The 14,597-nt window shown below is 33.1% G+C and overlaps 1 long non-coding RNA gene across 1 annotated transcript in view; it reads left to right on the forward strand.

Annotated features, from left to right (window-relative positions):
* Positions 1-1,625, forward strand: part of LOC127703063 (uncharacterized) — a 71,990-nt gene extending 70,365 nt beyond the window's left edge. Inside the window, exon 3 of the long non-coding RNA XR_007982648.1 lies at positions 1,286-1,625. This is a non-coding gene — a long non-coding RNA (uncharacterized LOC127703063). The remainder of the gene's footprint in view (positions 1-1,285) is intronic.
* The last annotated feature ends 12,972 nt before the right edge of the window (positions 1,626-14,597 follow it).

A 14,597-nucleotide genomic window follows, 5' to 3' on the forward strand; every position in this document is an offset into this window, starting at 1 on the left:
AATTAACAGTTTATAAAATGTAGAATTATTCGTAACAATAAGGTTTTTCTATTCTTAGGTATAGATTGCCTTAGACTTATTTTACTTAATTTAATGGATTTTTTTTTAAAATGTTCTTCCACATCGTATTTGACTGTTTTTATTCGAGTATATGAAGACAAAACGCGAATATGGTGTACCAAATTATAAACTTCGTATTTTTGTTAAGTTTTTTGGCAAATGCTTTGATAGATCTACTTGAAGCTTAACACATTTGTTGGAATAAAGGGATAGTTGTGCAAGATTTCAACGAGACAGCAAACATGACAAAAACAACAACCATATGGACGGAAATATACAGTATTAAACAAAAGGCAGCTGTCTATTCAGTTATTTTTCAAGCTTTCGATTGTTTCGAGTCCATAGAAATAGTAAATGAATTAAACAGAAACAATCAAAGATTTGTCTTAAACACATGTCATTTCAAATAACGAGAATGCAAGACTTAACTGCAAAAGTGTTCATATCCAACGCACTTAGAAATATACAGAACTTCAAAGATTGACTAAAAATATGGTCATCTCTTGGTCTTCTTCCGACCGTCAGTATTATCCTTGCCAGATTTTGGCTTTCGTTTTGATGAGCGTGATGCACAAATTCGCAGTCACATCCGGTCAAATTAGGACGTTAATTCTAATGACGTGTGTAGAGATACCCCCTCCCGTGATTTTATACATTAATGGTGTCCCCTCTCTTTAATTGAAAACTCCTAGATTTGAGTGTCCATCCCTTCTGAAAGGTGTTGAGTACATAGAGGTAACCTGTATTTCGGAATTCATGGACCAACAAGTTACATGTAGTTGAAATATATTTAATGTGTTCTTTACATCACAATACATTTAGAGTCATGTCTCCGCTCTGTACTAGTGGATATTTCAATGTTTAAACATTGAGACATTTATAGCAAAGTTAAATATTACTAATTTTAGTGGGACATCTTTGAAAAAAAAATGTTTTAATGGAATTATCCCGTTTACTTAAAAAACAATACATCACAACAGACTTAATTGCAAGCAACATAGCATTTTGAGATGGTTCCCATCAGAACCAATAGTTATGGAACCATTAGTTTCTAATGTACATATGGCTCATTTGGCTCTAAACTCCTGACATGATTCGTTTTTTCTCCGAAGAAATCTTTTGTAGACCAGATAAAACTATGTGTTCAGTTCTGAGAAACAACAATGTTTAAAAATCTTTAGTACCAGTTTATGACAATATTTAAATAAATGTTCTATTTTCGCAGGACATGGATGAGGAAACTTCAGATGAGGAAACTTCGGATGTGGAATCTATAGATGGACAAACTTTGGATGAGGTAAAAACATCAAAACTTAGTTAATTCAATTTGATATTTTTTTTTTATTTTTGAAACAAACTTATATAGTGTAACTTTACTCTCACAGCATATTGTTTTGTACTTGTAAGTTATAGTTAAACCAGAACATTGCAGAATTCATATCAATATTTCTACAAAACATATCTCTACAAACCAGTAAAAATCTGAAATGAACAGTATTTGTACTGGACTCGACTGGTTTTTACTCGACCATTCTGAATGGGTTTGAAATTTACTTAATGTTACTAGACACCATTCTTAACCATACTTGACTGTTCTGATTTGTACTGGACCTTTATCTTGGCCATACTGAAAAGTCTGAACTCTGACCAAGCTCAAACAATCTTAAACCATTCTCGTCCTGTAAATAACCAGTTCACGATCTGCTTTCAATGTCTTAATACTCGACCAAAGGTTAAAAGACTGAGCCATACTTAACCAAAGTCTGAACCATACTCGACCAAAGTCTGAACCCTACTCGACAAAAGTATGAACCTTACTCGATAAATAAACGTCTACTTTATCAATCTTGAGTGTATAAGTATAATGTTTTCCTTTTATTAACGACTTAATTATTTTTACATTTATGTTCGATTGTTTTATTGGACAAATAAGTTTTTGTTCAAATTTTTAGCCGAGTGAAAAAAAAAAAAGACTTTAGATAGAAGGAATAAAAGATATAGATAAAGAATAGGTCGAGGATTGTTAAGACTTGGTCTTATACAGTGTGACTTTACTCTCATAGAATATTGTGTTGTACTAGTAAAAAGTAAAGTCACAAACATACCGAACCCCGAGGAAGATTCAAAACGGAAAGTCCCTAATCAAATGGCAAAATCAAAAGCTCAAACACATCAAAAGAATGGATAACAGCTGTCATATTCCTGACTTGGTACAGGCATTTTCTTATGTAAAAAATGGTGGATTTAACCTGGTTTTATAGTTAGCTAAACCTCTCACTTGTATGACAGTCGCATAAAATTCCATTATATTGACAACGATGTGTGAACAAAACAAACAGACATAAGAGGTAAAAATGTCGAAATAGGGGTACAACAGTCAACATTGTGTTATAATCTTAATCACTATAAAAACAAATATTTAACAAAGAAACACAAAAAGGCATATAGACAAAGCACATAAGCAAAAATGAAAGACAAGAATACAACAATTTACCATCGCACAAGAACACAATGACGGGATGTATAAGTACCGAGCCACGTCAAATTGATATCACCAAAAATAGACTATCAGTAAAAATGTATTAAAAAAGACAAATAAAAGAATTCTATAAAACGTTATTAAGATGATAAACAACGTCAGTACTAAGAATCTTTACTTCAAGACCTCGTGTATTAGTTGTGAAGTTGATACGGAATATTTATCAACAAGGTCTTGGTACCTTCCGATGAACTTTTTTAGAAAAAGGACGAGACGTTCTTTGTCATACCCCTGGTTCATCAACATTCTGCTAAGACACTGGTGACGTTTTACAAATTCTGAGTAGCAGCTTGAATACCGAACAAGCTGCGAAATGTATATGCCATATGCAGGTGAAGTTGGTATATTGCTACTAAGGTGGGGGAAATTGACAATTTCAAAATTAAATCGTCTCGTTTGTCATAGATTGTGGTACTGAGATGACCGTGTATGTCAAATTCGAGGTATAAGTCTAAAATTGAGTTGGAGGAATCCGTGTCTGTTGTTTCTTTAATTTCTAGTTCTGGGGGGATATATTAATGGAACCCAATCAGAAAAGTTTGGATTGTTAATAGAAAGAACATCATCAATATTTCTGAATGTGAAATTAAATGACCTGGCTTCTTTGATCGTCTTGTTTTTGACAAGTGTCTGAAGGAACTCCGACTCCTATGAAAATAAGAAGAGGTCGGCAAGGAGAGGCGCACAGTTCGTTCCCATAGGACAAGTCTATCTCCAAATTCAACAAATATGTTGTCAATAAGAAACTCCAGCATACTGATCACTTGTTACGGAGTATATATCTCCCAATTGATACGATTTTCCCGGGCTTGTGTTTCCTATCATGATTTCCTTGATAGAGGATTGCTGCTCACAAGGAAGCTATTAAGCCAAGAGTTCCAAATGGTGAAGTTGAAATCATCCCTTCGTAAATTTTACGGACGCCATCACGAGTTGGTTGACCGTTATGGAATAACCGTTTCACAGATGATATCGGATATGTTCCTTATGTCGTAACTACAATACCCTTCCCTTTTCACGAATGTGACTTACCGAATTAGACTTTTTACCGGATTTGTAATAACATAAGCAACACGACGGGTGCCACATGTGGAGCAGGATCTGCTTACCCTTCCGGAGCACCTGAGATCACCCCAAGTTTTTGGTGGGGTTCGTGTTGCTTAGTCTTTAGTTTTCTATGTTGTGTCATCTGTACTATTATTTGTCTGTTTGTCTTTTTATTTTTGGCCATGGCGTGTCAGTTTGTTTCCGATCTATGAGTTTGACTGTCCCTCTGGTATCTTTCGTCCCTCTTGTTCCTCTGTGTAGCATGTTTTACCTTTTTAACTTCAAGCTCAAGCTCAAAATCAAAAGAAAATAAATTCTATAATCATTGAGAATCAGCTGAGAATAATAAAGGAGGAGTCAAGAAACCAAGATGGCAATAATTACTTAAAGAGGGAGGACAAATGAAACTAAGGGGCAATGAAAAAAAGCTTACGTAAGGTGGAACGATGAAACAAAATAGGACAAATAAAGACATAAGGATGGAGGAGGAAACAAAAGCATAAGGAGGGAGGTGAAGAGAAAACCAGGAAGAGAAAAACACTTTAAAAGGAGGATGAATGAAGCCAAGGGGAAACAAAAACAAACGAGAATGGAGGAAGAAATGAACAAAAAGTGCAATACAACATATGAAGGAGAAGGAAAGAAAGAGACATTTACAAATCACAAGTGGACGGAAGACGGATACGAAGTGATTAATAAACAAATACTAGGAAGGGGAGGAAACAACACAGGAAGACAACTAAAAACATAAGCTGGGAGGAGAAAAGAAGCCAAAGGGCAATGAAAAACATCAGGCGGAAAGTTAGAAAATAAAGGGCACAATTATTTTACAAAGAGGAGAGAAGAGGAAAACTAAGGTGAGAATAAAAATCCATATAGAGGGTGGAAGAAATAAACCAAGGGGGCTTTACAAAACATAAGGAGGGAGGAGGGAAGCGGGAGAAAATAACAAAACATAAGGAGGGAGGATGAAAATACCAAGGAGGCAATAGAAAAACATCAGACGGGAGAGGAGAAAAATCAAAGTGGCAATATACAGGCATAAGGAGGATGGAAGAAGGATAAACAAGAAGGTAGTAAAGAATAAAGAAGGAGGTCGAAAGAATGGGAAAATTAAAATATACGAATAGAGGGGGAAAGAAACCAAGGAGGCAGTAACAAACGTACACGTGAGGATTGAGGATGAAACAAAGCGAGTGGACAATACAAATGATAATACACAGGAGGACAGAAATTAAGGGGAAAACATAAACATTACAAGAGGGAAGGAGAACAGAAACCAAAGGGGCCAATAAACAAACATAAGGACGGAATATATAAAACAAAGAGGGTGGTAAAATTATTTGGGGAGAATAGGAAGGAAGAGGGCAATGTAAATATCATAATAAAAGAGGAGAGGAACCAAAGTGGCAATAAAAAACGTAATGAGAGAGGTAGAAGGAAACCAAGTGAGCAATAGATAACACCATAACAGAGAAGGGAAAACAACCAAGAGGGGTTTTTCAAAAACATAAGGAGGCAGGTATTAAAAAAACCCAAGGCCGATACAATTAAAAGGAAGGAAGGGGGAGAATAAAAACTAAGTGTGCATTACAAATTATAAGGAGGGAGGAAGGGAGAAACAACGGGAGGCATTAATAAAGGCAATAAACCAAGAGGATAGTAAAAACAGAGTAGAGAAGGAGAGAGAAAAGAAGGGAGACATTTTAAACATAAAATGGAGAAAGAAAGAAAGAAGCAAAAGAGGCAATGAAATATAAGTACGGAGGGTGTAAGAAACCAAAGGGGCTAAAAACAATATAAGCAGCGGGGAGGAAAGAGGGCGACAATAATAAAACGGTAATAAACATATCTTAGGAGGGAGGAGACAATAACACAAGAGGGAAATATAAAAGGAATAAAAAGTAAAGAACCAAGGATGCAATACAAAATCATGAGAAGGTAGGAGGAAACAAAACCAAGAACGAAAACATTATAAAGAATGAATTGGAAACAAAGTTTGGGTAATAAAACATAATTAGGGAGAAAAATAAAAACCAAGTGAGCAATACAAATGATATGAGAGAAGGAAGAAAGAACAAGGGAGGCATTGCAAAAATCAAAATGGTGGAGAAAAGACACTTCAAGGACAATAACATATAATAAGGAGAGAGCGGGTAAGAAAGGAAGGGCAATGAAAAAATAACTCAATTGGTCAATTAAACATAGGGATAGAGGAGGATAAAAACCAAGGGACAATAAAACTTATACGAGTGATGAAGAACTATCCATATGGGGGAAATACAAAAATCACAAGGAGAAGTAAAAATAAAGCAAGGGGTAATACATAATAGAGAAGGCGGAATAGAAACCAAGGTACGATACAAAACGTTTTTAAAGAAGAATATACATGTAGATACTTACAGTTGGGGAGGAGGAAAAAAGTCAAGGGGCTTTACAAACATCACAAGGAGGAAGAATGAAACTTAATGGGCGATACAAAGAACATACCAGAAAGTAGTACATATTTAACACAAAATTGTTCCTACGCATGGGTGTAACTTTCAAAATATGTAAAATATTTTGGTAATTTTGGTATCAATGAAAGCTGAATGACTGGTGATCATTGTAGAACACTTTTTGAATAAAAAAATTGCATGAAATTTAAAAAGGAGGGTACAATTTTCCTGTTTGTCAGATCCGAAGTACATGTTTTGGTAAATCCGAAGTTCCGGGAACCAGTTTTCTCTTATATGCTATTAAAGGTATGATGATTTTTTCAGTACAAGACACGATAAGGTGTTGCTTTGACATGCAATGATTGTCACTTTATTTGAACTTAAGACAAAAGAGCTGTGCCTGCTCGAAATTAAGGAATTTAATATAGAAAGTAATGGAGCCATGAATTAGTGGTGTACTTCCTTTTACAGAGAATCATCAGAAATTCAGTTTATAGACGTTGTACCTATTCCAATGAAAATTAGTCATATTTGATGTCAGTAATCATGTTTAATCAACGTTTTTGGATGAACAATTCTGTTTATGGGAAATTTCAGCTCTCAAATTGCCACAATAAGGTATTTTAGCCTTTGTTGGTCATACAACTTGCCTGAATTTCTTATTTTTGCAGTATTTTGAATTGAAATCAATGAATCATGTACATATTACTTGTTTATTTTACTGTTAAAAAAATAGCTCTTGGTCAAATAATCCTATGATTTTTCCAGTTTTATGGGTTTTCTTAAGGTACCCTTTAACAATTTACGCAATTGGTATATACTCATATAAGAATTCCAAAATCTCACTTTATATGCAATTTTGGACCAGTTTAGCAAGTTATCCAGCTGAGGGATATATAAATTGCTCTTAATAATCTATGGTGTACCACAGAAGTAGGGTTTATATAAAAAATGTCCCTTTTCCAATTAGAATAAAAAAGGGGGGACAATATTCTCAATTATGTCTTAGGTTTGGACAAATATATTTTTTATTAAATGAACAATCTCTGATAAAAATATGACTATTGATAAGACCATTGTTTTACTAGTAGAAATCAACAAATTAGAACCATGATATTGAAAATAAAAAAAAATCATTTTTGCCATTGGTAATATCCATATATGCAGTTTTCTTTGCGTAACCCACATGTTACTACCAGTCCAATTTGGACTTAAAACAGTAAAATAGTGTTTGGACTACAGCATAATTTGTTTTTTATTGCTTGAAATAGATTATAGAATGAAATTAAGTAATGCAGAAGTCAATATAGCAAGTTTGGTTCTGTTATAAGGTGATACAAATTTTGGACATGTAATGCCTTGAAATGGGTAATTACAGGTTTATTAACGAGTGAGAATGAAATATTGCTTGATATCAACTCGTTTTATGTAATTTCAATATAATATTAAACGAGTCTTGTGTGAGTCAATTATTTCTATTATAATTTAAAATATCACATATCCCCGTTTTCATGGACGAATTTGTGTCGTCTTAACCTTTGAATGTCATCAATAACCTATCGAATAGACAATGAAAATGTCGCAATATCGTCCAATATTGCTTTATAAGCCAATCAAACTCATTGCAGTGTGATACGGGAAATATCTCTCTATGCGAGAAATAGATTAAAGGCCACAACCATAAAAGAACATAACTTAAATTATTTAAACTTAACGAAAGTACTGGACATAAAATGCATTGAAATGGGTAACATAACGTTTATAAGTCAAACTTATCGAAAGTATTCGAAATATAATTCCTATAGGTAATATTTCTTATTTAAGAGCAGACGATACAGTTTTGATCCCACAGTGACTTTTTGACAAAAATTTGCATTAGGCTATTTTTCAACTAGTCAATTCAAATATGTCATGCGCTTCTTTTAGAGATATATGGGGTGAAAAGTTACTAAAAATTTTGATTTCTTGGAAATTTCTATCCTTTGGACAGGCATTCCTAACTTTTTTGTTTCAAAATATAAACATAAGCCGATTTTAGTAAAAGTATTTGGATATCGTCTTTACATACAAATGTAAGTACACTCTGAATTTGTGCAACACTGTTTTGGAAATAATTCATTTTTATCAATTTTCATCATTTTAGAAAGAAGAAAAAACTTGCATCTTTTGGTGTATATTTACCTGATTAAAAAAAATGATGAGTAATTTGTTCATAGAAATTGGTACAAATAATTGTTATACATAATCCAGCCAGATGTTAATTTTAAAAGAGGGGTCCATGCATTCATTTTCAATGTGACGATTAAAATCAGTCGAAAATTTTTTTTTTTTTTTAACATGACACATTTATTTTTGTATGACGTTAAACTGTTAGATATCGGGAAAAGATTAATTTTTCAAATGATTTCAGTCATTAACTTGAAAACTGAGTATATTGATCCCTCTTTTTAAAAATTAGATTTGGCTTGAGTATTAGACAAGTTGCTACATAGTAGGTCAAACTTCGTCATCCAAAAGTTTACATTCATGTTCCCTAACGGCTATTTGAGCCATAAACTGTACATGTATCACATTTATTCAGATACTATCCAAGGATTAAAACCCACATCGATGTTGAGCTCATCAGGTCATAAAAAAGTTGGCACACTTAATTGTTGGAAGAATATTGGTTTTGGGATGAAATCATGTCAACTATTTGTTTAGATTTTGTCAAACGTAGCTTGAAAATGAAAACTTAGACCTTTAAGTGATTTCTGAGTTAGTATGTATCTATTTCATATCAAAAGACCACACTTTTTAATCAAATATGATCGTTTAATAAAATTTACGGAATTATTTTTATTTTATTTCTTATGTCCATAAACAAAACGGTCAGAAAAAACTGTTTCTTCTACTACACTTCCTTGAAGATCGCAACTCGGCTTTTACATGCACATCCCTTGTGTCTAGTTTTAATATTTGATTTCCGTCGGTATGTATGAAGCCAACAGAACTGGTCAATATAGGTGGAACATGTTTGTGCATGCAAAACAAATTTCTTGGTAAAGGAGTCTAAATACAGCACAAACAACATTTTCCAAAAGACCAAAAAAGTGAAAAGGTATATTTTAACAAAACGCATTTGACTAGCAGGTCGAACAACGGATGTTCTAAAACCCTGCTGACGGCCATGGCGATTGCCAAATGAACGGATCACCAGATGTAACAAAATGGATCTTAATTATTAATTTAATATCAAACAGAAAACTTGGTACACCATATCCGGATTTCCTCAATTGATGTCTCCTCAGTGATGTTAGGAATCGGAACGGTATTTGGAAGGCGATAAAATTTACCTCAATTTAGGATTGACTCTTGAATTTTGAAGAGCCGAAATAGGATGAACGGATTATATAAACCCGAAGGCAAATATAATACAAGCCCAGACGAAAAAAATATAAGTATATATATAAATATTGATAAATATATGTTTTAAAATCTGGTCATAAATATCATTATAAACATTCTAGTATTTACCGAATTTTTATATCAATATCAAAGCTATACGAGGCTGTCAATATGTCATTTATAAATATCATTGTAAAAGCAACCAAGAGACATAACTCCTCAGCAACTGAATTGAAAATTGTCAAAACCCATCCTGTCATCAGTAACAACATTTTTAAATTTGAAAAGCATTGATTGGTTTATTCTCCAAGTTATTACACGAAAACATTGCTGACCATCCATCAATTTCTTGTCCTTCCCTAAATTTATCCGTTTGATATCGGAAACATACCACTCTGACAATTTGGTTCATTTTTCTTTTGAGTATTTACACTTTCTATTTTTCTCTGTATACACAGTTTGGGGTTATATTAGAGTAACCTGTCTGCCGTTATGTACACACAAACGTTAAGTTCTTTTAAAACTTGAAAAACATTGGTTGGTTTATTCTCCAAGTTATTACATAAAAACATTTCTGACCATCCATCAATTTCTTGTCCTTCCCCAAATTTATATCGGGGTTTTTCAGTCGGAAAACCTTTTAATAACTCAAATCTATTGAATAAGATTTTTGCATTTATCACTCTCTAGTTTGTTTGTGCAAATTGTGTTTTATAATGGCTATTGAATATTTGACCATTATTAGAATTTTGATTAATGCAAGAAATATCTTTACTTAAACTATAACATGTGAATACAAGAAGAATTGTTTGACTTACATGTAGATATCGGAAACATACCACTCTGACAATTTGGTTTATTCCTCTTTTAAGAATTTATACTGTCTATTTATCTCTGTATACACAGTTTGGGGTTATATTTGAGCTGATATTACTATAACACATGTGTTCAACTTAGTTATCTCAAATAGGAATCAACCTGTCTGCCGTTATGTGCACACACACTTTAAGTTCTTGTAAAACTTGAAAAACATTCAAATTTAGAGTAAAACTTGACTGAAGTTGCAATGTCAAACAACCTCTGTGGAAACAAGAAATGCTAATACAACTCCATAACATTTATTTAAACTGACATTAAACACTAAAATTAACAGTCAACCTACATTATGCAACGTTTCAACAATGAGCAAAACCCATACCGCATAGTCAGCTATAAAAGGCCCCGAAAGGACAAATATAAAGCAAGCCAAAGAAGAAAACTAAAGGCCTAATTTATGTACAAAACAGTGAACGAAAAACAAATATGATATGCAGCAACAAATGCAACCACTGATTGATAGGTTACTGATTTGGGACAAGACAAAGATAATGTGGCGAGGTAAAACATGTTTGCGGGCGCCGAACCCTCCCCTAACCCAGGACAGTGGTGTAACAGCTCAACATATGAATAAACTATAAAAATCAGTTGAAAAGGACCTAACTCATCAGATCGATACAAAACACATATGCTGTTTCCTGTCTCCACGTTAAAAAAAACGTAAGGGTAGGTAGGGAATTCATTTTATTTTGTTTTCCTTTTTTTTGACTGAGATACAGGTAAATTTCAAAACATAGGATACTCAAAACTCATTAATGAACATTTTAGGAGGGAAGAAAGCTATATAAATAATGCTCATTTGGTAATTATCTGATTCAGTGAGTGACATTTAGACCACATCTACAAATGTGTTTTAATATTTCTAAGACACTTGGATTTGTCAATTAAGGTTGAATACCGGGTAATTATAATACTTATTTTCGCTTTTATAAGATATTTCATATAGCTAACTGGTATAAACAGAATGAAAACAAAAATTCAATCTATTATCGTAGCTTAACAAAATAAACTGTTAAAAATAAGCATGTCAGAATTTTCTGCAAATGCATTATACAAACTAGGGTCGGAAAGTATTGCATTGGAAACGGACCGATTAAATGGCAGTACATCATTTAATTATTTATTTATTATAAATTGTTTAGCATTAAAATAACACCATAGGAAAGTTTTATAAAATTAAGGGGTAAATTTATATTTTTGAATTCAACTTTTTAAAATAACGATTTTTATTTTATAAATGAGTAAATCAAAACCCTATACAGACTTCATTTGTAATTGACCAATGAATGTTCTGTACAAAAACTTCTTGTTATATACATTTGATGTTTTTAATCTGTCAGTAATCATGAAATTGATTCGTAAAGACCAGACCATATGAAAACAGTAAGTAAACTCTTCCAACAATTAGTCAATTAGTTAATTAAATACTTGTAGCTTGTTTTAAAATTTCTAATCGAACAGACCTAGATGCATAAGGTCCTTCACAATATTCAGGTAAATGTTCATTTTGGTTTTGATTCTGTAATTTTCCTACACTACGTTACATGCAAATGCAAAATAATTAGTGTTGTCTGTTCAGTCCAATTAATTAATAAATTTTGTTTTGTGAAAACTTCAATGAAAAATAAATCGTATTAAATAGCCTAAATGTAACATCTTTAGAGTCAAGTTATGTAGGCTTGAGAGGCTCGATCAAAACGTGTAAAGATGAGATATTTTCGCAAGGTTGATTATCATTCATAAATTGAAATACAATGTATTATATGAAACAAACACTTTTCTTAGTCGTCCATCATTCCCTTTTCACGTCTAAATGAAGCATAAACACCTTGAAAAAATTTTTTTTTTTACCTTTCTTAGTTTTATAATCGCCTGACATAATCATATATTATAATTATCAATTATTGGCTGTTGACGAGGTCAATACGTTATATATGGACCTGTTCAGATTATATTGACCGAGAACGAAGTGAAGTTCTTAATTTATATATTACATATGTAAATAGTGTAAGTTTGAACATGATATTGACTCGATGTTCCAAATTTTAGAAATGATATTGACTCGATGTTACTATTTTTAGTAACATGGAGTCAATATCATTTTTTAAAAAGGAACCACGAATCAATATGTCAAAATAGTGAAAAAATACAAAAGATATATTGAGAAACACGTGACCAAATATACCAATGAAAAACAAGAAACATAAGACCATATGTAGTATATCGTAATAAAACAGAAGATAAGAACCATTGTAAAGAAATATTAAAAAATATTATAAGTGTTCAATTATGTAGTAAATTGCAAAAAATAACAAACAATTTTGCACTATTATTGAGTGATTTAAATGGAAATTTTACACTATAGCATTTTACAAGATCTTGTCTTCGTGTACTATGTACATGGAATAATTTATGAAATTGATTGATTGTTGTTTGCTTTACGTCCAGTGGCAAATATTTCATGCATGTTCATGACGAGAACACATACATTTTGAATACAATAAGTAGGTCTTGCAATAGGAGGTCGACGGTGAGGTTGGACGTGAAACTTGGAATATCACTGGAAAATGAGGGTATATTAAATAAGGACATAAATTAGCCTTCCAAAGGCTGGCCACATCCAAACCCCTAAAATAAATGGTACAAGAGTTTTTAATTTGCAGAGAGCGTTGATCCATGAAATCTATTCTGAAGTCGGCCATCGGTATTTACGTGTAGTTTCCAATATCATTTAAGGATTCTTACTTAGGTACAGAAAGATACGTTTAGCTCGCTTTGGTAACTGAGATAATTCTGTGAAACTGTATTGTTTATTGTACCTGCGTTTTTGGTATGATATTATATACTACCGCTCTCCTGGTTGGTCTCGTGGGAGTGTGTTCGTATCGAGAGCGGGAGGTCGTTGGTGCGAATCCCGACCGGGTCAAACAAAGATGTTAAAATTGGTATTTGCTGTTTCAACGCTAAACACGCCGCATTTAAGAGAAAGAGCACATACTGGTCGGCTCGGAGTTAGGGTGACTTTTCTTCCTGTGAACTATTAGCTTGTGAACTTACAGGTTAAAAATCCGGCTCAGCGTGTCGGTCTTGTACAAAGCAGGGTTAATATTCATATTACATTTACATGTTTTCGTCCTGAATATGCATTTAACTTGCCGCTGGACGTCATCCATTATCATCATTTATTTTACCGTTACTAAACAGTGAAGTGCTTTTCTTCTACTGGTTTATATTACTCCTTCTTTAATTTCCAACGACCGAAATTAAAAAAAGGGCAGGTGATATTTTTTAACCAAACACTTGTGCCTGTTGGGATATCTTTGACGGTGAATAATATTGAATCAAATTAGCCGTTGGGATATCTTTGACGGTAAATATTATTAAATTAACTCCGTATTTTTTAGTCATGGGCGGTTTTGAGCTTATTATTCTGTATAGGCATCTTTCTATTACAAAAGACTATATTGACTCTTAATGTTTTGATTTGTCTGTGTCGTCGGGTTGCTGTCGCATTATTGTATACCTTTATATCCTTTCATTTCACACCAAAGGATTGACTTGGGTATAGAAATATTCAAATCTCTAGACTTCTCCTGTCCGACAGTATACCTTGCTACAGGGGTGCGTTCGTTTGGCTGTTCGGGTGTATAAATACGCAGCTTTGTCCGTCCGTTTGGCTGTTCGGATGAATAAATACGCAGCATTGTCCGGTCGGAATAAAAATGTCGTATGTCCATTGCCTGGTGTAGTGAGAGTTTCACGCTATCTATACGTTAAAGAACCATTTGAATAACTCGTTGAGGGGGAAATACGATCTACGCACAAGTTAAATAATTGAAACCTCTAAACAACAACAAAGGTCAGCTAAAGCTTCAAATAAGTCGCTTGGCTGATTTTAACACATTGTTTGCGCCTTTTGCAAGGACAATTGTAGATGAAAAAAAACTTTAAAATAAAAAAACCGACCAGTAAGACAATATCTAAAGAATAAATGAAACGGCCAAAATAAGTTGAATCCTTCTATAACATTTATTTTATCCATTTTTGCTTTTATGACTATACCAGATATAAAAAAAAATTGACACAGCAAATTTTGTCACCTAGACGAGACTGTCGTTAAGATATGAGTTATTGCCACTCAATGAAGATTTTTTTCTGTTCTACTCCCTTCCTTTTAGTTTGGCTGGATAGGATACAATGTAACCCCTGATGTCGACTACGTTATTTTTTGTTAAAAAAATGAAAAAAAA

Source organism: Mytilus californianus, unplaced genomic scaffold, assembly GCF_021869535.1.
Source record: "Mytilus californianus isolate M0D057914Y unplaced genomic scaffold, xbMytCali1.0.p SCAF_5, whole genome shotgun sequence".
In the NCBI taxonomy this organism is placed as follows: domain Eukaryota; kingdom Metazoa; phylum Mollusca; class Bivalvia; order Mytilida; family Mytilidae; genus Mytilus; species Mytilus californianus.